The sequence below is a fragment of the Scardinius erythrophthalmus genome, assembly GCF_964197995.2.
Source record: "Scardinius erythrophthalmus genome assembly, chromosome: 24".
NCBI classification, from domain to species: Eukaryota; Metazoa; Chordata; class Actinopteri; order Cypriniformes; family Leuciscidae; genus Scardinius; species Scardinius erythrophthalmus.
In genome coordinates this window covers 11,214,667-11,237,514 of record NC_138244.1, presented here as the reverse complement: position 1 = coordinate 11,237,514, position 22,848 = coordinate 11,214,667, and the positions used below count along the sequence as shown (strand labels likewise).

The 22,848-nt window shown below is 39.6% G+C and overlaps 1 long non-coding RNA gene across 1 annotated transcript; it reads left to right on the top strand.

The window, feature by feature from the left end:
• Positions 1 to 17,835: 17,835 nt before the first annotated feature.
• On the top strand, positions 17,836 to 18,999 carry LOC308684529. The gene is made up of 3 exons (XR_014029376.1): positions 17,836 to 17,985; positions 18,442 to 18,562; positions 18,667 to 18,999. It is a non-coding gene; the product is annotated as an uncharacterized lncRNA (long non-coding RNA).
• The last annotated feature ends 3,849 nt before the right edge of the window (positions 19,000 to 22,848 follow it).

Below are 22,848 nucleotides of genomic sequence, written 5' to 3'. Positions count from 1 at the left end.
TTTTATTTACTGAATTATTGATGTGATTGGATCGTTGTTTTAATAAAATATAAATGATAATTTCTGTCGTCATGCAGTATTGTTTGTATCCACTATTGCACACATTTGGATTTTTTTTTAATTTAATTTATATATCTGGTGGATCTAGATGTTAAGAAACAAAGTATATGTATTAAGTATCTTATTCAGGCTAACATGAATTGTCAACTGAAATTTTTCACAAAAATTGTTCACAAAAAAACAAAAGTTCAAACAACACATTTCCCTTGTAAGTACTAAAATACGACATACTTGATATGAATAGAATTAATAAATAAAATATCTACATTAGATATACTGTGTCCTTCCTGGTACTGTTCTGCAGTCTTTTACTTCCAAAGTCTGATAGGCTTTCAGTGAGAGAGATTTCTTAAAATATTATAAATAATAATAAAACCATAATCTTGTCAACTGTTGCTGAAACCAAAATCGGTATGTGTAAGATTACAAGGGCTACAACTGTAAGATTACAATTTGTAATGAACTGTTTGCTATATAATTGCATGATAAAAATAAAAAAATCAGGAAAGAAAGGAATTGCACAGGAAGCTTCTAGATAGCACACACACTTCTGCATGATTAAAGATCTTGTTAAAGAGCGCTTCATCTGGAAAACCTCTACAAACATCTGAGAAACGTCTTTAAGATGTCAGTTTTACATTCTAAATCATAAACATCTTAAAGACATTTTCTAAATGTCTGTTTAACATCTGACAGGAATCGTCCTTGAGATGTATTTCAGAAAAGCAAACACTCTAAAAAATACGTCTTCCAGATATCAAATAGACATCTGATCCTGTAGATCTCAGGGTGGATCTTCAGAAATTTCCAGAGACTCTCCTCCTTTTTTCTTTTAGTTGGTAAAGGATTAATGAATGTTTAAGTCTGAAAAGAAATAACATTTTAAAGTGAATGTTCAACTCGGAGGTAAACCACACCTACTTTTCTAAATGTGAATAAAAGAAAAACTACCCTTTTCTTGGTATTACGTTTGCATAGTTCTGTGAAGCAATTTAACTGTTGCTTCTCTATTAGACTATGAAGTTTAACAATAGTGGATTTAGTAGCTTTAATCAAACACTTGAACCAGTTATTCAGGGTCTTTGGGGTTACTTTGTGAGTAAGGGGGTCAAGGTTTAGCATCTAATATTTGGTGATAGGAAAATGCGTTTATGAAATCTACAGATTTAGTACGTGTAAAGGGGTAATGACATTGATTTTTTATTTTATTTAAATATGTTCCATTAGGTTCACTTATAATGTCAATAAAGTTTTTTGCACAAAACAAATATATGCGGAAAGACCGTCATTTACAGACAAAGCATTGTGAACTAATTTGATGTTGTTGTCAGATCCAATACAGTTGGCTTCTTCATTTCTCAACAAAATTAAAAGACTCAAGTACGTCAGAAAGTGTAGAGCCTCAGTTATAATAATGAGTTTTATTTGCTTTTGATAGGACTATATAAACAAGCTTTTTTTGGAGCTTGATTAAATAAAAGCTTTTTTTATACTGAGGAGGGTGTTTTAAGCTCTGAAACTTGCAGGATTTTTTGTATGGTACAAAGACCTCTTATGTCAAAAGATCAAGGCAAACTGAATTTCTCATGTCATGACCTTTTTAATGCTGAGCACATGCAGACTTGAAAAGAGGAAGTCGTGTGTTGCGTTCCTGAAGCACGTTTTCAACGAATCTGAAAGAAAAGTATCTTCCACTGTCTTACACGAGCGACAGAGCAGAAAAAGGATGAAGGAAAGGAAGAGCTAAAAACAACTCGCATCTTAGAATATTGTTACTCAGAAATGGATTTACATGAATGCCTTTATGAAGAATTCCTCTCCTACTATGTGTATAAGAAGGAGCTCAGACGTTATTCTGGACACATCTGCTCTGAGATCTTCCAGCTCTACAGACTCTTTCTGACATTGTGAACAAACATCTTGAAGAATGAGAAGCCTGATGTTTCTGCTGGTCCTGGTTCTCTTCTGCTCTGTGCCGAAGACTTCAAGCGGTGAGGACTCTTTGAATGATAATTAAGATAAAATGTATTGTTTCAGATGATTTATGTCAGGTTAGTTTGATTTGTTGCATTAGGGGATTTAAACATATAGCAAATTTGTAATAAGTTAGTAACAATTTGTCTCCATATTTCAGCTCCCCTAGCATTTAATTTGGCAAAGTGCTGTATGGAGTTCAGTAATGTGAAGATTCCTGTGAAACTGGTGAAGTCTTACTTCTGGACCAGCAGCGAGTGTCCCAGACGAGCCATTGTGTGAGTGTCATCTTAAACATTATTTCGTTTTCAAACTGCAAAGTCAATCTGAATGAGACACTCCATTAAAAAACGTTTATCTAAATCTTGTTTTGTACTTTTCCCCCTCAGGTTTCAGACATTAGCAGGTAAAGAGTTCTGTGTAGATCCAGAGACCACCTGGGTGAACGGCCATGTTGATAAAGTGGACAAGAAAACAACATCTGCTGCATCTGCTAATACAACAACTACAACTACATCAACAACTACATCTACATCTACATCAACAACTACATCTACAATAACTGCTGCTGCTGCAAAAACAAAAACATCTCAGAGACCAACAGTCTAAAACAAGCTAAACTGTTTCTACTTGAACTCTGTATTTTAATATTGTATATCTGAACACTATTTCTGATGTGTATATGAAAATGTTTTTTTATTTTTATAAAATAACTTATGTGATTGGAGATTTTTTAATAAAATATAAAAGGATTATAATGTTGTGATGTTTTTAATGCAATCATGGTATTTCAACGTATTTTTTTTTTATTTAAAAGTCAGTAGCAAAAGTAGATGGGTAATACAAAAAAAAGTCTAATAAATAAATATTAAAAATTTAGCAAATAATATAAATATGATTGATACAATGAATACAACTTTATTGTTAGTTTTCACGGAAATTAATTTTGCATCCATAAAGTCAGCGCTTCATCGCACGATTTAGGGCCATATATATATATGTGTGTGTGTGTGTGTGTGTGTGTGTGTGTATATAATGTAAATCATGTGATGAAGCTGACCTTATGGATGCAAAATTAATTTCCGTGAAAACTAACAATAAAGTTGTATAGCCTATATATATATATATATATATATATATATATATATATATATATATATATATACAATTCAGTTTATAACATTTATAACATATATAAATAAAGATTGGATGTTAGAAGTTGATTCTCTTTAAGACGTGTGAGGGATCAGAAGAAGCACTACGGGCCAGTCTGATCATACTTTTGTTGTGATCTATCTGAAAAGACTGTTCCTGAGTTAAGCCAGTGATCTTTGCACAAATGCAAATTTGGTTAAATTATTTAGATTTAGGTTTACAGACAAACTATAAAACTACTGTCTTTCTTTGAATTGGTACACTGAAAGATTCATCTGTCTTCATCCACAGTCTACTGTCTGCTCTAGGTCTCAAGTCATTTTAGACTGAAAAGATACCAGATGCTCTCTGTGTGTCTACTTGGCCTTGTAAATATATAAAAAATAACTGTATACTGTGCCTATACTGCATTCATATCAGCAAGAAGTTTCTATACAACAGTGACAAAGCAATACCTCACAACATACAAATAATTTATGACTGTAAATGTTTTTTTAAAAGATATTGAAAATAGAAAAAAAGTCACCCCTTCATTATTAATAATTTTAATGCAATCTTATATGCACCATTGGCCTGGATGCCAGCTGAACTTAGTCCCGCCCACAACATTTGAAGTCAGGAAGTTCGGTCTGGACTTGATCCGTTGTGGAGCAACTATGCTCGAACCAGAGCTGTTGCTGTTCGGTCCAATCAGATTGTCAGGGTGGGCTTTATACGATGATGGACAGATGATCAACAGTAACGTAATCATCCACGTCACCAAAGAGCTCTTAAGTTGAATTTCATTTACAACAAAGATGGCTGCCGCTGGAGAATTGAGATTTGTAGATTCCGCCATCGCGTCTGTTATAGAAGATATCGACAGCGCATTCATTTTAAAAGAGGAACAGAGAACCATCAAGGCATTTGTCGATCGGAAAGATGAATGAAGAACATACGTCACTTACTCCGTTGCTCTGATTGGTTTTAGGTCTATCTAATAGCTGGGTTTCAGTCATGTGATTATGATGGCGCACGAAGGCGGCGCGATTTTAGGCGGAGGGCAGGAAGTAAACATGGAGAATATAGGCTTGTTCGACTTCATGCAGCTCTGCGCAGACCGATCGGCGGCTGACTTAAAGCAGTGCATGCCGGTTAGAAATTTTGTCCGACTTGATACAGCGCCGACACCACGTGACTGTGACGTATGCCATCAAAGTACCGCGAGAGCGATTCGAGAGTAGCCGGAGAACTCAGCCAGCGCAGCTTCTCAAGAGCGGCTGCACTGGGCTGCACGTGGGCTGATGACGACACAGCTGTTCCACGATTGGCCGGATTCACTGCATGACAACGATCACGTGTGTTTCGTGTTTATTCGAACACTTTTAGTTCCTCTAAAGCTCTCAAATCAGTTTTTTATAACAGTAAACACTCTTTTCATGTCGTTGCAATGTTATATTGTGTCATGTTTATCAAATTAAAACTGATTAAAAAACGTAGACTCCACTCATTAATAGTAGCTTATGTTGAACTGTATTCAAAACAGACGCTGTATGAAGCAGTAGCCTACATAAAGTACTGAATGAAAATGTCTCTGAAACATCTGTGTATTATTTGGCAAATATTGCATTCATTTCACTTCAGCTGTGGTAAAGTATGCAAACACCACGTGAGCGGTCACCACGGGAACCAGAAAGTTTCCGACTTCACGTCTCCGTTTGCGGCTCCACCCAGCCTGCACGCGGCTACCCTCGCCGGTCGGTTACATCCAGCCACAGCCGATGTCGAACACACCTTATGTCTATGGAGAAATCCGTTGCGGAGAGCCCGTATTGTACGGATTCAAGACATAGATACAAGGAGTTAATTAACAGATATGTTGGACGTGACCCATTCCTCATGAAGATGAGTGTGTTTTTGGTAGAACTTAAAGATTTGCCGACAGTCGAGGCTGTTGACATCACCGACTATCTGGTCCTTCAGACATTGTACTACACCAGACAGCAAATGACGGCCTATAAAAGTCTGGAAGCGTACAACCTTTTTGTCGAAGAGATGCCTCTGATTTAGGCTTAGTTTTTTGGTAACCAAGGTTGACCGTCGGAGCCCAGTCTAACGACTCAACATCATGCTAGGGCAGCCTAAAAAGTCCCAATGAAGTCCATATTAGACTATCGGTAACTTTATAATCACTACTAAGTAATTGAGCATTTAACGACAACTTAATGCTATATAAACACAGACACAAAAACCAAGTTAGCTAGCTAATATACCTCCGCCAAAGTGGTCGCTGCAGAAACAGATGTAGGTTTAAAATCCACTTTTTACGGTGTTGTTCTGTGAGCTTTTTACATTTCTCACCTTTATGAATGACAATCTTTGGTACTCTATAAAACCCCTTTCCCTTTTCTCGGTTAGAACCATTGGAGCAGCCGTAAACTACACAAAACATGGGCATTTTTTCAGATGGAAGATCGTCAGCTATTTCACTTCCTGCCCTTCATCTGAATTCCGCGCTCTCGTGAAGCAGCAACGTGACGTCACGTGAAACCAACCTATTGAGTGCAGAGGCATTTTCTTTCCTGGTTCGGTTGAAACACACCCCATGATCACAGCCCAATGGAGCAGTATCAGACTCATATTCTGACTAGAATCTGAGTATGATGACGTCAGGCTAATGCACCATATGCTTTTGATGGAAATTGGTTTGTTACAGATCCAATACAGTTGGCTGCTTCATCTCTCAACAAAAGTTTCTTTGCAAACTCTCTAGTACACTGTGCCTCGTTCACAAAACAAAATGCTCCGAACAAACATATAATCCTTCAGCGTGATCCGGAATGAAATAACACATCCAGTTGTTTCCGACACTGGGATCCTTCTGAAGTCTGAGACGCAAAAGAGCTGTTTAAACTGGACGCTTCAAAGCGAATGTTCTTTCTCTCTTCCATTTGTCCTGTTGTCGACAGACTCAAGTTCGTGGAGCATGTCAGAAACTGAACGTGCATCTGTATACTCTATCCAGTGTTGAGAGCCTGTACGTGGCTTTTTTCTTTTCCCCCATTTTTATTATGCAACAATAACAAATACAAATACAAGACAGTAATGAACAATAATAGACAATAATGAGTCTGCTTTCGTAACACTTATGCAGTTGAGTTTTTAGAGTACCTCAAGGAGTTTAGATACATATCAAACTCTTTCTTAAAAATAAAAAAGAAGGATTTTTCTTTGAAAATGTACATTTGTGAATATAACAATAGGCAAGAAAAAGTAGTAAATTAATTACAAATTAAAAATGAGAAGGGTCTAATTTCAGAGTCACAAAAAATCTTTAACAAAGTGTGAAAAGTCAACCCAAAATACTTTGCAATACACACAGTCCAAAACAAATGATTTCATTGTCTCTTCAAACTGATGACAAATGGAGAACATGAGGGAAACGCTATTATTAATTTTAGCAAGTTTATAATTAACTGGGTAGCAATTGTGAACAATTTTAATAGACTTCAACATCTTCCCATATTATATCATTAAATTTGTTACTGTAAAAGCTTACACAAGCAGGTAAAGAAATCTGAGCTCTAAGAATTGAGGGATTTTTTTTTGTTTGACAAGCTTCTGAGAGGACATTGATTAACAAATAGATTAGTGCAGTCAAAAGTAGAAGGACAGCATAAAGGATAATGCTGAGCACATGCAGACTTGAAAAGAGGAAGTCGTGTGTTGCGTTCCTGAAGCACGTTTTCAGTGAATCTGAAAGAAAAGTACCTTCCACTGTCTTACACGAGCGACAGAGCAGAAAAAGGATGAAGGAAAGGAAGAGCTAAAAACAACTCGCATCTTACAATGTTGTTACTCAGAAATGGATTTACATGAATGTCTTTATGAAGAATTCCTCTCCTACTATGTGTATAAGAAGGAGCTCAGACGTTATTCTGGACACATCTGCTCTGAGATCTTCCAGCTCTACAGACTCTTTCTGACATTGTGAACAAACATCTTGAAGAATGAGAAGCCTGATGTTTCTGCTGGTCCTGGTTCTCTTCTGCTCTGTGCCGAAGACTTCAAGCGGTGAGGACTCTTTGAGTGATAATTAAGATAAAATTAATTGTTTTCCGATTTTTTATGGAAGGTTTAGTTTCATTTGTTGCATTTAAAAATATAGATTTATCTAATTGAAAACTTTTGTCTTATTTTTTTGCATGGGAATGTGTAGATTTGTGATAGGCCTATTTGTCTTCATATTTCAGCGACCAATGCAATTGAAGCGGCACAATCAAAGTGCTGTGGAGAGTTGAGTACTGTGAAGATTCCTGTGAAACTGGTGAAGTCTTACTTCTGGACCAGCAGCAACTGTGCCAGACGAGCCATTGTGTGAGTGTCATCTTAAACATTATTTCATTTTCAAACAAAATGAGTCCATCAGAATGAGACACTCCATTAAAAAACTTTGATCTAAATCTTGTTTTGTCCTTTTCCCCCTCAGGTTTCAGACATTAGCAGGTAGAGAGTTCTGTGTAGATCCAGAGACAACCTGGGTGAACCACCATGTTGATAAAGTGGACGAGAGAACAAGATCTGCTGCATCTGCTAATACAACAACTACAACTACAACAACAACTACATCTACATCTACATCAACAACTACATCTACAATAACTGCTGCTGCTGCAAAAACAAAAACATCTCAGAGACCAACAGTCTAAAACAAGCTAAACTGTTTCTACTTGAACTCTGCATTTTATATTGTAAATCTGACCACTATTTCTGATGTGTATATGAAAATATTTTTTTTTAAATAAGTTATGTGATTGGAGCTTTTTAATAAAATAAAAATGATTATAAATACAATGTTGTGATGTTTTTAATGCTCTCTTTTTATCTAAATGGTATTTAACATTTTATTTTTATTTAAAAGTCAGTAGTAAAATGGGTAAAACAAAACAAATCTAGTAAATAAATATTAAACAATCTAGAAAATAATATAAATATTTTATACAATGAATACAACTTTGTTGTTAGTTTTCACAGAAATTTATTTTGCATCCATGAGGTCAGCTTCATCGCAAATTACCAACACATTTACGTAAATATTCAGTTTAAAACAATTACAACACAAGACATGCTGTTCATACACAACATACTCCAAAAAATCAACTCACATTTATCACAGCTCTGTTTCTGGTTTAATTGACTGATGCAAAGAGTTTTTCAGTCTAATTAAACTGAGGACTCTAAAATGCCAGAAGCTGATACTCAATATAAGACGTGTGAGGGATTAGAAGAAATACGGGCCAGTATGATCATACTTTTGTTGTGATCTATCGGAAAAGACGGTTCCAGAGGTAAGCCAACTATTAAAGTATTGGCTTTTTTTTAATTGGTTCACTGAAAGACATCTTTATACTGAAAAGGTACTTCTAGATGCTCTCGGTGTGCCTATGTGGAGTAAATATATATAAATATAACTATACTCTGCATATGCATCCATATCAGCAAGCTGTTTCTAGACAACAGTGACAAAGCAATACCTCATACCATACAAAAAATGTATATGACTGTAAATGTTTTAAAAAAAGACATTAAAAACAATGTCAATGAACAATCTTCGTTAATCATTTTATTTCAATATAATATCCACTATGTGATGGAAATTGGTTTGTTACTCTGAGGGTATGTTTACACAACGACAACAATGTACTAAAAACGGAAACGTTTTTCTTTTGCATCTTTGAAAGTTTCGGCATACAAATGACAACTTTGTCAAAACGATCCCCGTTCACATGGATCCATGAAAACGACTAAAAATGCTATATTATGCTGCCTGGCCAGTAGTTGGCGATGTCACTTAGTAAAGAAACTCTACGTGCCTATAGACAACACGTAATACGCATGCGCATGATGTCACCGTTTTCACAAATTCACATTTTTGTTCTTGACACAGAGATGATAATGGTATTGTTTTCAAAACTTGCACTTTGAACCCCATTTTTAAAAAGTTTGTGTTTTCAGGCCCCCAAAACACCATTGGTGTGAAAATAAACGGCCAAAACACATACAAAGTTTTCGGTTTTTAGTTGAAAATGATGTTGTGTAAAGTAAACGCTCCTGAGGCAACATCATGCAATAGGCTCTATGCACGATCGCTTCCGCGTTTTGTCTCAGCCCGCCCAGTTACATCCGGTGCTGCGTCGGAAGCCGTTTTTGCATTAGGTGGAGATAATGGTAAATTACACTCGCTGTTTACAAGAACTTCCAGCGGTTAACGTGAATGATGTTAACAATATTGTGAGGCAGTTAGCTGTCACACCTAAGAGTAAGAAAGATAAGGGCTTTAAATTATATATTTCGAGCTACATCGACAACTTTGAGGGTGAGAATTCTCTTATATCATGCGAAATCTGACTAGCGAATCGGTTTCTAAAATCGCTGTCTCCGTTTCTGGGAAAAATTAATTTTATGAAAGTTTTTAGTGTTAGTGTCTTCCATAGAGGCTGCTTCATATGTTGTTGATGTATGTGACGTCGTGCCGTAAAGCAAGTTGTGATTCTCACGAGATTTGTCGGGGCGCCACCTCTCAAACTTGCATTGCTGGTTTTGCTATTGGGATGATTCGCCCTATAAGTTTGTTTACCATCGAAATGATTTCGAAGCTGTTATATTAAGGTACAAATCTTGCATAGTGTGCCTTTAATGCTCAGTGCTTAAAATTCACCCTTAATTTGAGACTAGCAAGGCCGATCTTGAGCAAAATATTCAGTCTGTTGCAGTCTTAATACATTACAGCGCAATATAATACAGAGCTGCAATCGTGACACAAAGCAGTGAAATACATGAATGTACGTAAATGCTGAGGAGGTGACATGATGCAACACCACGGGTTCCATTCACAAGAAATCTAGTTTCTTCTTTCTTCTTATTAGTGGAGGAGCATGTAAAAACTGTCTGTCTGGGTCAAACTTATGTTTTGTTTTTACATTTTCACAGTTAAGAAGAGAAGTGGTCTTGTTAGTAAACTAGAAAAGTACAGAGCCCCTAAAAGGGACATGGTGATAAAAAAATAAAAATAAAGGATAAAAAACTATATTTCAATGCTTTTGCATTAGCTTGCAAAGGTTTTGCTTTCCCCCGAGAAACTTTACGTTCGCTCGCAAAACTCTGTAATAAAGCGAAAGTAAAGGAAAGTCAAGTCTAAAACAAAACGTACTCGGTTACTAATGTAACCTCGGTTCTCTCTAGAAGAGGGAAACGAGTATTGCGTAAGTAGCTTACACATCGGGAAAGTCTTCTTTCTTCGAGATCTGAAGCCAAAAAATTATCCTTAATTTTGTATTCATTGTCAACGCAGTGCAGCAGCCGGCAGACCTAGGCAGGCTGTATAAGCGTGCTCATGGCTGCTCGGCGGCAACTGCTTAAGCCTATCAGTGAGCGCTCTGAAACGCGGCCTCCACACCCTTCTAACCGTCAGAATGGGTGTGGCCAGCGTGTATATATTCAGTGCTCACAGGCTAAAATTCTGGTTTTCGCAGTCTGAAGCGCAAAGCTCGTGGCGCGACACGGCAGGTTACGCAATACTCGTTCCCTCTTCTAGAGAGAACCGAGGTTACATTAGTAACCGAGTACGTTCTCTTACGAGAGGTTCTCTCGTATAGCGTAAGTAGCTTACGCATCGGGAACCCCTTGTCAACGGCGTGTGCGCCGAGCATCCAGCCCATGAATCCCAGGGAAACCAGGGAAAACATTCTGCTGGGATATGTGGCCGGTCGGAGAGACGGGCCAGCACAGTACAAGCACTTCATGCAGCATATGAAATAGAGCGGCGCGGCCGGTCTATAAGCATATAACAGTACAAAACAGTAGGGCCGGCAGAGCGAGCCCATACAGTACATAAGCACTCATAAGGGTAGGAGAAGAACAACATAGTCGGTCTCACATGAAGAGAAAAATCCCCGCGCCACAGAGAGGAATACGGGCGGCCAGCAGCGCGGGCCAGCACCGATAACAGCGCGTAACGGGAAATAGGAAACAGAGCGGATCAGCCGGTCTGAGTCAAACACTTCACCCTGAGTATAGTACCAGAATAGCGCCAGCATATGAACGTAGTCTGCACACAAGAGCAGGGCAGAGCATACATGTCACTTATACTGACAATGTTTTTGCCTGTAGGGCAGGAACTTCCAGGTTATAAAACCTCACGACTGTTGACGGGGAGGCCCAGCCTGCCGCCATACAAATATCGTGGATAGAAATTCCGCTGGACCAGGCCCACGACGAGGCCATGCCTCTAGTGGAGTGGGCTCTGATGCCCAGAGGGCACTGCAGGTGTTTGGAGGCATAAGCTGCTGCGATTGCGTCCACTATCCACCTGGACAAGCTCTGCTTCGAGGCGGCAAGACCCTTGGTGCGTCCGCCGAAGGAAACAAAGAGCTGCTCTGAACGCCTGAAAGCGGAGCGCGTGATGTAAACTCTCAGCGCCCGGACAGGGCATAGGAGGTTATCACTGTCCCCATTATCGGATGCTGGCAGAGCCGAAAGGGAAATAACTTGTGCCCTAAACGGGGTTCCAATCGCTTTGGGGATGTAACCGTGTCTCGGTCTGAGAATGACTTTCGAGTCATTCGGCCCGAACTCAAGACATGCAGGGCTAACAGATAGCGCGTGCAAATCACCCACTCGTTTGACTGAAGACAGAGCTATCAGAAAAACGGTTTTAAGCGACAGGTACTCTAGATCCACGGATTCGAGCGGTTCAAAGGGAAAAGCCTTCAGGGCCGCCAGGACCAAGGACAGATCCCAAGAAGGAACCGAGGGGGGCCGCGGGGGATTCATCCGTCTAGCTCCTCTGAGGAAGCGGATAATGAGCTCATTCCTTCCCATTGCCCGGCCGCGCGCCGTCTCAGCGAACGCTGCAATAGCGGCCACATATACTTTGAGTGTGGAAGGGGATCTGCCCTTTTCCAACAGCTCTTGTAAGAAGGAGAGCACCCGCGGGACCCCGCATGCGCGTGGATCCAAGCTTTTAGTAGCGCACCATTTAGAAAACACCGACCATTTAGACGCGTAGAGCCGTCTCGTGGAGGGGGCTCTCGACTGTGTGATCGTGTCCACGACCCCTTCTGACAGGTCAACGGGTATCCGTTGATCACCCATGCATGCAGCGACCAACGCTCTGGATGGGGATGCCAGATCGATCCACCGGCTTGGGAGAGGAGATCCTTTCTCACCGGGATCGGCCACGGGGGTGAGTGCGACAGCCTCACTAGCTCTGGGTACCAAGTTTGGTTTTCCCATCGCAGGGCTATAAGAAGCACTGAGTGGTGCGTTTCTCTGATCCTCGAAATGACCTGTGGCAACAGGGAGATCGGAGGAAAAGCATACAGCGGGAGGCTGGGCCATGTCTGGGACAGCGCGTCCTCGCTCTTCGAGTAAAACTTCGGGCATTGAGCATTGTCTTTCGACGCAAAGAGGTCGATCTCCGCTCTGCCGAATAGGCGCCAGAGAAACTGGACTGTCTGGGGGTGCAGGGACCATTCTCCCAGGGGAATGTTGTCCCTGGACAGTCTGTCTGGACCGACATTCAGGTGGCCCGGTACGTGCGCGGCTCTCAGCGAGCGCAGCAAGCGGTAAGCCCACACGAGAAGGCGTTCTGTCAGCCTGCACAGATTCCTGGATCTGACACCGCCCTGTCGGTTCACATAGGATACCACGGAGATGTTGTCCGAGCGGACTAGCACATGGTGATCCCGTATGAATGGGAGGAAGCGCTTGAGCGCGTTCTCGACCGCTATCATCTCCAAACAGTTTATGTGGAGGCATTTTTCCTGGTCTGACCATAGGCCAAAAACCAGTTTGCCCTCGAACAGAGCGCCCCAGCCTGAGGTGGAAGCGTCTGTCGAGACATCTTTGCGGTGTGAGATAGCTCCCATTGTCACTCCCCGCTGGTACCAGTCGGCCGCTAACCAGGGCTTCAGTGCTGAAACGCAGCTCTGAGTCACTCTGATGCGGATACCGCCGGAAGCCCATGCTCTGTGAGGCACTCGGGCATTCAGCCAGCGTTGTAGCGGGCGCATTCGTAAAGGGCCCAGCCGAAGCACTGCTGTGGCTGAGGCCATACAACCCAGTAACCTCTGAAATGTTTTGAGAGGTACGGTGCTGCCCGGCCGGAAGGATGCGGCCAGGCGTCGAATGCAGCGCGCGCGCTGTGTCGACAGGCGGGCCGTCATCGCTACAGTGTCCAGATCCAAACCCAGAAAAGAGGTTGATTGACTGGGCACCAGCGAGCTCTTGGTCCAAAGACAGGCCGAACGGCAGGACAGTGTACTGATATACCTGACCGTCGAAGGCGAATCTCAAGAATGGCCTGTGACGGGGTATTATCTGGATCTGAAAGTACGCGTCTTTTAGATCGAGAGATATAAACCAGTGCCTCGGGCGAATTTGCGCGAGAATTTGTCTGGTTGTGAGCATTTTGAACGGTCTTCTCATAAGAGCCTTGTTCAAACGTCTCAGATCCAAAATTGGTCTGAGAGCTCCGTCCTTCTTGGGAACGAGGAAATAACGGCTGTAAAAGCCCAACTCGCTCATGGAAGGGGAAACCGGTTCTATAGCCCTTTTGCACAGAAGTGTAGCTATTTCTGCTCGAAGTAGATGTGCTACTTCCCCATTCACTCTGGTCTCGATACGCGTTTGAAAGCGCGGAGGGCGGCGAGCAAACTGCAGAGTATAGCCCTGTTTTACTGTGATTAGCACCCGTTCTGATGCGCCTGGAATAGCTTCCCACGCTTTTGCGTGTGCAGCCAGGGGCAGAATGGCCTCCGGGCTCCGATCGCCGCGAATCGCGGGCTCGAGAGCTCGAACGGAGGGGCGGGCGCGGCGCACACGCTCTTGGTGCTTAGATACGGCGGATCGCACGCAGCAATAGCTGGCCGTTTTACACACAGTGTCCCGGTGGCTTTGGACGGGGAACATATAGTGTGAGGCGAAAATGTTCGTTAGTATGTGTGAGCGCTCGAGGGCGGACACAGGACTTACATTCAAAACATGACCGGTCGTGCGAGGCCGTGTGACAGAGCGGGCAGTGAGTAGGTGTGGGCACGGAGAAGTGGACACGTGACCTACTTTTAACACAAAAGCGGCTTTTGCCTGCTTCATGAGAGTGGGCTCTGTGAGAGACACGGGATGTATAGTGCTTGTGTACAGGGGTGAGCACAGAAACGTGGGCACATTCACTGTACTAGAAACACATACGGCGTCAGCCGTGCAACCAGACATTATGCTCTTTTGAAATTTCTCTGGGTTGCCGTGAGAACGGCGGATGCGCGCAGGGGAGCGGGTAGATATTCCGGCTCGTTGACTGCGAAGTAAAGTCAACGAGCCCGTGGCAACGGGGACTGACAGCGCGTTAAGCTTCGACGGTGGTCCAGCCGCAGCGCTGCGGGACTTAACCGTCTTTTCTTCTCTCGTGTTTAGACGCTCATAAATACTCGAGCACCATGAGTAGGTGTGGTGCGAGAGGCGGGTTCGCTTTCCGTAAGTAAGAAAGACTGGCCGCGAGTTCGGAGAAGCAAGCACCATAAATTTTTATGTGCCCCGAGAGCTGGGATCGAACACGGATCTCCCGCACGAAAGCATATAAAAAGCGACCTCATGTGTCGCGTTGGCGTTTGTTTGCAGGCAGGCGTGTATTTAAAACAGGCTCGTTTACTGCAATAGTAATATTTCCAGTCGCCTGAACTTAAGAGGGGACTGAGAAATGTGTGAGGATTGGCGGTAGTCCAGCCGTAGCGGGACTAACACACTCTCTTCTCTTTTCGCCGGTGAGTGAGGCGCGCACGCTGAACGTTGCTCGTGACCGTCCGCTTTTTCATCCCTTGAACGGCGCAATCTGCGCGGCCCAACGAGGGAGAGAGCGGGCTTGCTTTCTGTATGTAAGAAAAACTGGCCGCGAGCTCGGAGAAGCGAACAGCATAAATTTTATCAGCCGCGAGAGCTGGGATCGAACCCGGGTCTCTAGCATGATAGTCTAGGATTCCGCCACTGAGCTACAGGGGAGAATACATTAGTTCTCGGTTAGCGTCATCATGTCTTGTGACGGCATTTGCTTGCAGGCGAGCGTGTATTTATAACAGGCTCGTATACTGCAATAGTAACAATTCCAGTCGCCTGAACTTAAGAGGGGACTGAGAATGTGTGAGAAATGGAGGTTATAGTCCGGCCGTAGCGTGACTAACACACTCTCTTCTCCTTTCGCCGGTGAGTGAGGCACGCACGCTGAACGTTGCTCGTGACCGTCCGCTTTGTCAGAGTGGTGACAGAGTTGTGAGAGCGCAGAGTGGTGTCGGTCTCCATTGCTGAGCGGGGCGCGGCACGAGCCGCAGGAAAAACGAGGCGTTTTTAAAAAACGCCTCGTGCTCTTTTAGAATACACACAGAAACAGTAATAATGTAAAGGATATGTCGCCGGATAGCGTAGCAGGCACGGATGGCTGAAGGCGGCCGGCTTCCTCAGGCGCTGTCCCAAGCTTGCTGGTCGCTGGTTTCAACGGCGGCGGCTCTCAAGATCCAGCGATGCGAAGAGCGTCGCTGAAGACAAGAAAATCAGAATTTTAGGCTGTGAGCACTGAATATATACATGCTGGCCACACCCATTCTGACGGTTAGAAGGGTGTGGAGGCCGCGAAGCGCCCTCATTGGTTGCAGCGTTTCAGAGCGCTCACTGATAGGCTTAAGCAGTTGCCGCCGAGCAGCCATGAGCACGCTTATACAGCCTGCCTAGGTCTGCCGCCTGCTGCGTTGACAATGAATACAAAATTAAGGATAATTTTTTGGCTTCAGATCTCGAAGAAAGAAGACTTTCCCGATGCGTAAGCTACTTACGCAATACGAGAGAACCTCTCGTAAGAGAACTATAATGAAAAAAAAAAAACACACTTTTGAATACATGAACCTCTGGTGGACATACTGTACATCTCTCTTTCTCAGAATATTTGCCCCTGTGAAATATTCAGACAGTGAACGCTGAGTAAGCCAACTTGAAGAAAGCATGAATTGGGTCCTTTCTTATAACACCGAGGTGAAATAAAACAGAAGTAGAATGAGGATGAGGAATGGAAACAGCTCAAACCATGATATCATCATGGTTGATCCTCAGAAGTGCATTTACTTGAATATCTTTTACAGGATTCTCTCTCATTCTCAGTAGGCGTATTGCGTATAGATGAGAAAAAGTTACCCTCTGCATGACACTGAAATATTTTCTCAAAGCATTTGCTTCTGTGAAATATTTACGTGGCCCTTTAAAAATCTGTGAATGTTTTGCATCTCATTTCTTTCTAGTGGGGAACACAAACATTTAAATTAATTGCAGAATGTTCAAGATGGCATTTTTTAAAAATATTGGTCAATGGTGGCCATGGCTATAATAAAGAATGTCAAGGTAAGATTTCTAATGAAAAATGAGTTTCATTCTGTTTCTCACACAAAGCTACCATGTCTTCAGATTTTTTTAAATATGCACACAGGTTGTATGATCTATTTTTAGGATGATTTAAGCTGCTTTTACTTTTTTTTTCTTAGTGTGTGAAAAACATTTGAATAAAGAACCTTTTCCACTATAAAGAAACTTTTGTGCAATGGATACCCTTCCAAATGCCAATAAGAGTGCAGTTTGTCCAACAAGTCTTCAGTCATCAGTCTTACTTTTTCAAATTATAGACCAATCTATGTTTTTATGTAACTGAATTAGAAATGTTATAACCCTTCTTAAAGAAGAAAAAGAACAGACTACTAATTAAACTAGTCTAAGCAGTTTAAGCAACCAGACACTGATCACCATCCACTTTCATTTTATGGAAATTAGATGTAAACATTCTTCAGAATATCATCTTTTGTGTACCACAAATTAGAAAGATTAGGCCTACAGGTTTGGAATGACATACGTGAGTGAATAATGGCAGCATTTTTAGTTTGGGGTGAATTATTCCTTTTCATTGTATATGTCAGATTAACTAATTTACATTTATTCATAATATTATTGGAATGATTTGATCAGCATTATTTTAATTTTTATTTTCTAAATATCATGTCATTGAAAAACAATATCAGTTGACCAAAATAAAGGTTCTTTATTGGCATTTGTGGTTCCATGCAGATCCTTTAACATTAATGGAACATTTCCATTGCACAAAATGTTATTTATAGTGGAAAAGGTTATATAGATTAAAATGTTCTTCAGACTATGCTTCTTTTAAGAAAAGATCATTGAAAGGTTCTTTGGGGAACCAAAAATGGTACTTCTACATTTGGAACCTTTATTTTTAAGAGTGCAGAGATATTGATTCTAAATATAAGGCACTTGCAGAATCTAGAAATTGCACATAAAGAACATAAACAATACAATTGTATCAATTAAAAATTGTTAAGAAATAATAATTTCAACTTAATTTCAATTCTTTAGTAAACAATACTTTCTGTATGTACCAAACCTCTTATTTTATGTCTAGCAAGATTGTATTTACAGGAAAAACATTATTTTCCCAGAGCCAAAACATACAAAAAAAAAAAGAAATTTGTGCAAGAGAAGGAACAGACAAAAAGGGAACAAATATGGATCCTCATTCAGTCACTATACTTTGAAACAGATTTCTGTGAATGTCGTCAATGAGCGTCAATGTCCCTCAATATAATGCGACACCGACAGATCATTCGGTACACACTCTCAGACCAGACTCATAGATCAGTAAGGGCTGAAACGCGTGAAAAATGAGAAATCTGATGTTTCTGCTGCTCTTCATCTCTATTCAGCTGACTTCAAGTAGTGAGTACATTATGTAGTTCATGTTATTTGTGCTATTATAATGCAGTTTATTTTGGGGATTATGCCGTTCGTTTTATTTCGTCAGCATTTGCATTTACTGTATGTTTATTAAGTTTAAAGGTGAAACCTTTTGAAATGTTTTTCAGTGACATAGGTTATAAACTAGGGCTGTCAAAAGATTAATCACGATTAATCCATCCAAAATAAAAGTTTGTGTTTACATAATATATGTGTGTGTACTGTGTATAATAATTTTGTATATATCAATACACACACATGCATGTATATATTTAAGAAATATTTGCATACATATACTGTATATATTTATATCTAATTTATATTATATATAAATATAATGTTTTTATATATAAATTACACATTTTTCTTAAATATAAATACAAGCATGTGTGTGTATTGATATATACAAAATTATTATTATTCATTGTATTCTTTCAGGTCCTATAGCACTTGAAGCTCTATCAACATGTTGTTTCCAGTTCTCCAATAACAAAATCCCCCTGAGCCGAGTGGTGTCTTTTTACAAGACCAGCAGCAGCTGTCCCACACCAGCTGTTGTGTAAGTGTCCTCTCAAGATTTACAGAGCCAAACGGAATGATTCAGTCTGATCAAATCTTTTACCTAAGTGTTGTTTTGATGTTTTTTTTTTTTTTTGTCCTCAGGTTTCGGACAGTTATTGGAAGGGAGATCTGTGTACATCCAAACACGTCCTGGGTGAGCGACCATGTTGCTAAAGTGAACAACAGACACAGAACAACTACAGCAAAGACTCTGAGCACTACAGTCTAAATCTTGTTTAGTATTTAAATGGAGAAAAATCTTCATACTTATTGTTATATTATAATTAATTTATTATTCATATTTCTTTTAAATTATTCTATACATTGTACACCTCTGCATGATAAACGTTTTCTCTATATTTATACAAATATGAAGCTGCATTGTAGTGTTTTGTGGACATTAAAATGACTAATAAAAGTGAATTTCTAAAGGTGTCTTCTGATTATGATATTTCATTATAATACGCAATAGTATGGGGCGCCGTTTGTAAAGCGACTCACGCTGAAAATAACAGCAACATTTTGTCACATTTAGCTTCAAACAATGTTTAAAAAACTGGTACGAATTTTTGACGTCACTTTTTACCACATTTACAACATTTGTCAACTTAGAGATATTTTAAATAGTTAAATCTAAATATTAAATGTTACACCTAAATGTTAAATCTAAATGCTAAATATAAATCTAAATGTTAAATATAAATCTAAATGTTAAATCTAAATGTTAAATCTAAATGTTAAATCTAAATATAAATATAAATGTTGAATTTAAATCTAAATGTTAAATCTAAATCTAAATGTTGAATCTAAATGTTTCGGGTGAAACTAAATATTTAACTAATATGCAAATTCAAAATGCCGGTAACAGGAAGTGCCAAAATAAAAGCTCGAGGTGGTCAGTGTGTGTTTATAGCATGGTTTATAGTGTCAAATAACGAATAAAAAACATCTCATCCGAGGAAATGGACTCTTGGAACATTTAGATTCAACATTAGATTTAGATTTAGATTTAACATTTAGATTTAACATTTAGATTCAGATTTAACATTTAGATTTAACATTTAGATTTAGATTTAACATTTAGATTTAACATTTAGATTTAGATTTAACATTTAACATTTAGATTTAATATTTAGATTTAACATTTAGATTTAGATTTAACATTTATATTTAACATTTATATTTAGATTTAGATTTAACATTTAGATTTATATTTAGCATTTAGACTTAATATTTAACATTTAGGTGTAACATTTAATATTTAGATTTAACTATTTAAAATATCTCTAAGTTGATAAATATTGTTTTAAATGTGGTAAAAAGTGACCGTCAAAAAATCATACCAGTTTTTTAAACATTGTTTGAAGCTAAATGTGACAAAATGTTGCTGTTATTTTCAGCTTGAGCCTCTTTACAAACGGCGCCCCATCCTATAGTGCTATTTATTTCTGAAGTCAGATCTTTTTTTGAGAATTATTAAATGTATTGGGTTTTTCAAGAATTTCAAGAGAAACAGTACTTGATCTGTCCTGGTAAAAATGTACACAAGGCATAATAATATAATACTTTCATAAGTTTCTTCAAATTACACACCATATAAAACAATGAACAAAAGTAGGCCATTAAATATGCATTTTGTCGAAAGGGGGCGCTGTGGAGCAAACAGGGTGTATAAAGGTCACAGAAACACAATAAAAAGGGACAATAACCATTGGGAAAAGGTTGAATATACTAAATGTCACAGAAACAGATTCATTATGGTATGGTGAAAGGCTCTCTGATCTTCCCTTCTGGAGAGCTCTGAAAAATGAAAATGAAACACCTGCGATTCAGCTACCTGCTAAAGTAAGTGCATTCGTGTAAAGCCCTGTGGACAAGTTTGGGGGAATAAGGGCAAAACGCACAAGTCATAGTACCTTCAATGCCATGTAGATGGCGATATTGCTTCTTTTGTAGCAGAAATAAAGTGCTGCTGAAAAAGGTACGTGCTTACAAGGTAATTGTATTAGGCTACTCATAACAAATGTGCAGAGGTGGGTAGTAGGCTTATAGTAGTAACGAAGTACATTTACTTCATTACATTTAGGCTACTTGAGTATTTTTGGGGGGAAATTTGTACTTTTAAGAGTAGATTTAAATGTGGGTACCTTTAGTTTTAACTCGAGGACATTTCTAATGGAAGAAAAGTACTTTTACTTTGTTACGTTGCGCGACGTTCCTCTCGTTACTTTATTTTAATGCAATATGTTGTTAAATGCTTAGTTTATTCCAAGCGTGCTATATCTTTTTTTTTTGGGGGGGGGGGCATGAGCGATCCTCAATTCACAATTTAATCACTATTTTGTGTCGATTCTGTTCAAAGACTTCATCAAACAAGTTGTCAGAACTGTCTAAATCGGTTTGCGAATCAGTTTGAATGATTTGTTCAGTTTCCTGTTCGCACTGAATCGTCTGAAGCGGTTTCACACTCGGACTCGGGAGTCGTAACAGGAAGATTTAAAGGGATACTCCACTTTAAAATGAAAATTCTGTCATCATATGCTCACCCTCATGTTGTTTGAAACCTGTATGAATTTCTTTCTTCTGCTGAACAGAAAATAATATATTTAGAAGAATGTCAGTAACCAGACAGTTTCTGGTCTCATTGACTTCCATAGTAGGAAAAAAAATATACTATGGAAGTCAATGAGACCGGAAACTGTCAGGTTACTGATATTCTTCTAAATATCTTCCTTTCTGTTCAGCAGAAGAAAGAAATTCATAAAGGACTGAAACAACATGAGGGTGAGTATATGATGACAGAATTTTCATTTTAAAGTGGAGTATCCCTTTAAGTGGCTGTCTGTGGACCTACTACAGTCAAGTGAAAGCAAATCTACAAATGCATAATTTTGTTTGCCAGCGATGAAGATCTTTATTATTATCTGAACATCTTCGTATGCTGTCTGTGAATGAATGATTCCACAGGACAATAGCCTACATTCGATTTAATTTCATTCAGGTAATAAATACATTTTACAACCAAACAGATTATTACGCCACGATATCACTACTACAAAGTATGACATTAGGCCTACCAGTTTTTTTTGGACATATACCTAAATTTGTACATTAAATAAGCTACCATTGTTCACAGTTTATGAAATGAACACCCGCCATCCCGTGGTAATTTGTGTGTATTGAGCAGTGGCGTGTAAACTCTTGAAAACGAATGCCTTTGCCTGCCTTAGACACAATTAGCCAGTTTAAACACGCTTGCAGAAATATAAATTTGATTACATTTTGGAGCACTGACAGAAGAAGATCCATCAATGTGCATTTGATCGTTGTTTGTGTGTTCAGATGTTTATTAGCGGTTATGAGCGCGAGCACATGTGAAGAGTTTTAACTTTTTCTTCTCTGTGGCAATGGTTCCCTAGCCTGACTACGTCAGACTTCTTACTTCCGCTCAATTTCATTTCGCTTCTGTAGTCAGTCTGAGACAGCGTAATAGCTTTCCGTTTTCCTCCGGCCTGAAAACAGCTGGGCCAATCAACGGACAGAGGGCGGGCTGAGAGCCGTGACGTAGACACTGATTGTACCGTGGCTGCGTAGATTTACTTCACATAATCTGCAAAAGTCGTTCACAGCCATGTTCACTCCGGTATTTCGCTCGATGGTTTTTGTTTTCGCATCATACATGTGTTTACAGTGGAAGTTAGATGCGGCTGAGCATGCGCATAACACACGCCATAACCAAACGTTATGTGATTGGCTTACGGGTAACCAATTATTTTAAACTTCAGACAAGCGCCCCCCGCGAGAGAGAAAACACTTCTCTATTATGCCATTCCAGACTCGGCCTACGAAGCAAAGCGAAGTAGCAGAGTTTGGTATTACCAGGCTAATGGTTCGCTTTACATGCCTTTGAATGCAAAACTCTGCAGATTCACTTTATTTCGACATTGTTTAATAATCCAAATGTAGTTGTATAAGTTACTATTATACAAACCAAAGGACAGGCAATGCATATATATATATATATCACAACAAAATTATATAATTATCTCATTTGTTCCAGAGATAGGCACGCCAATGATCTTTGTACAAATGTGATGCAATGAGATCCAGGCATACAAATAATGATTATGTCAGAGATCAAATTTGAATAAGGAATATCAAATTTACTTATTAAAATTGTAAAATTAAAAACAAATGAATAGAGTCTATATGAAAATTATAATAGCAAATAGGTTTAGATATAGAGTAGATATTTGCAGAATGAAAGGAGAGGTAGAAGTGAAG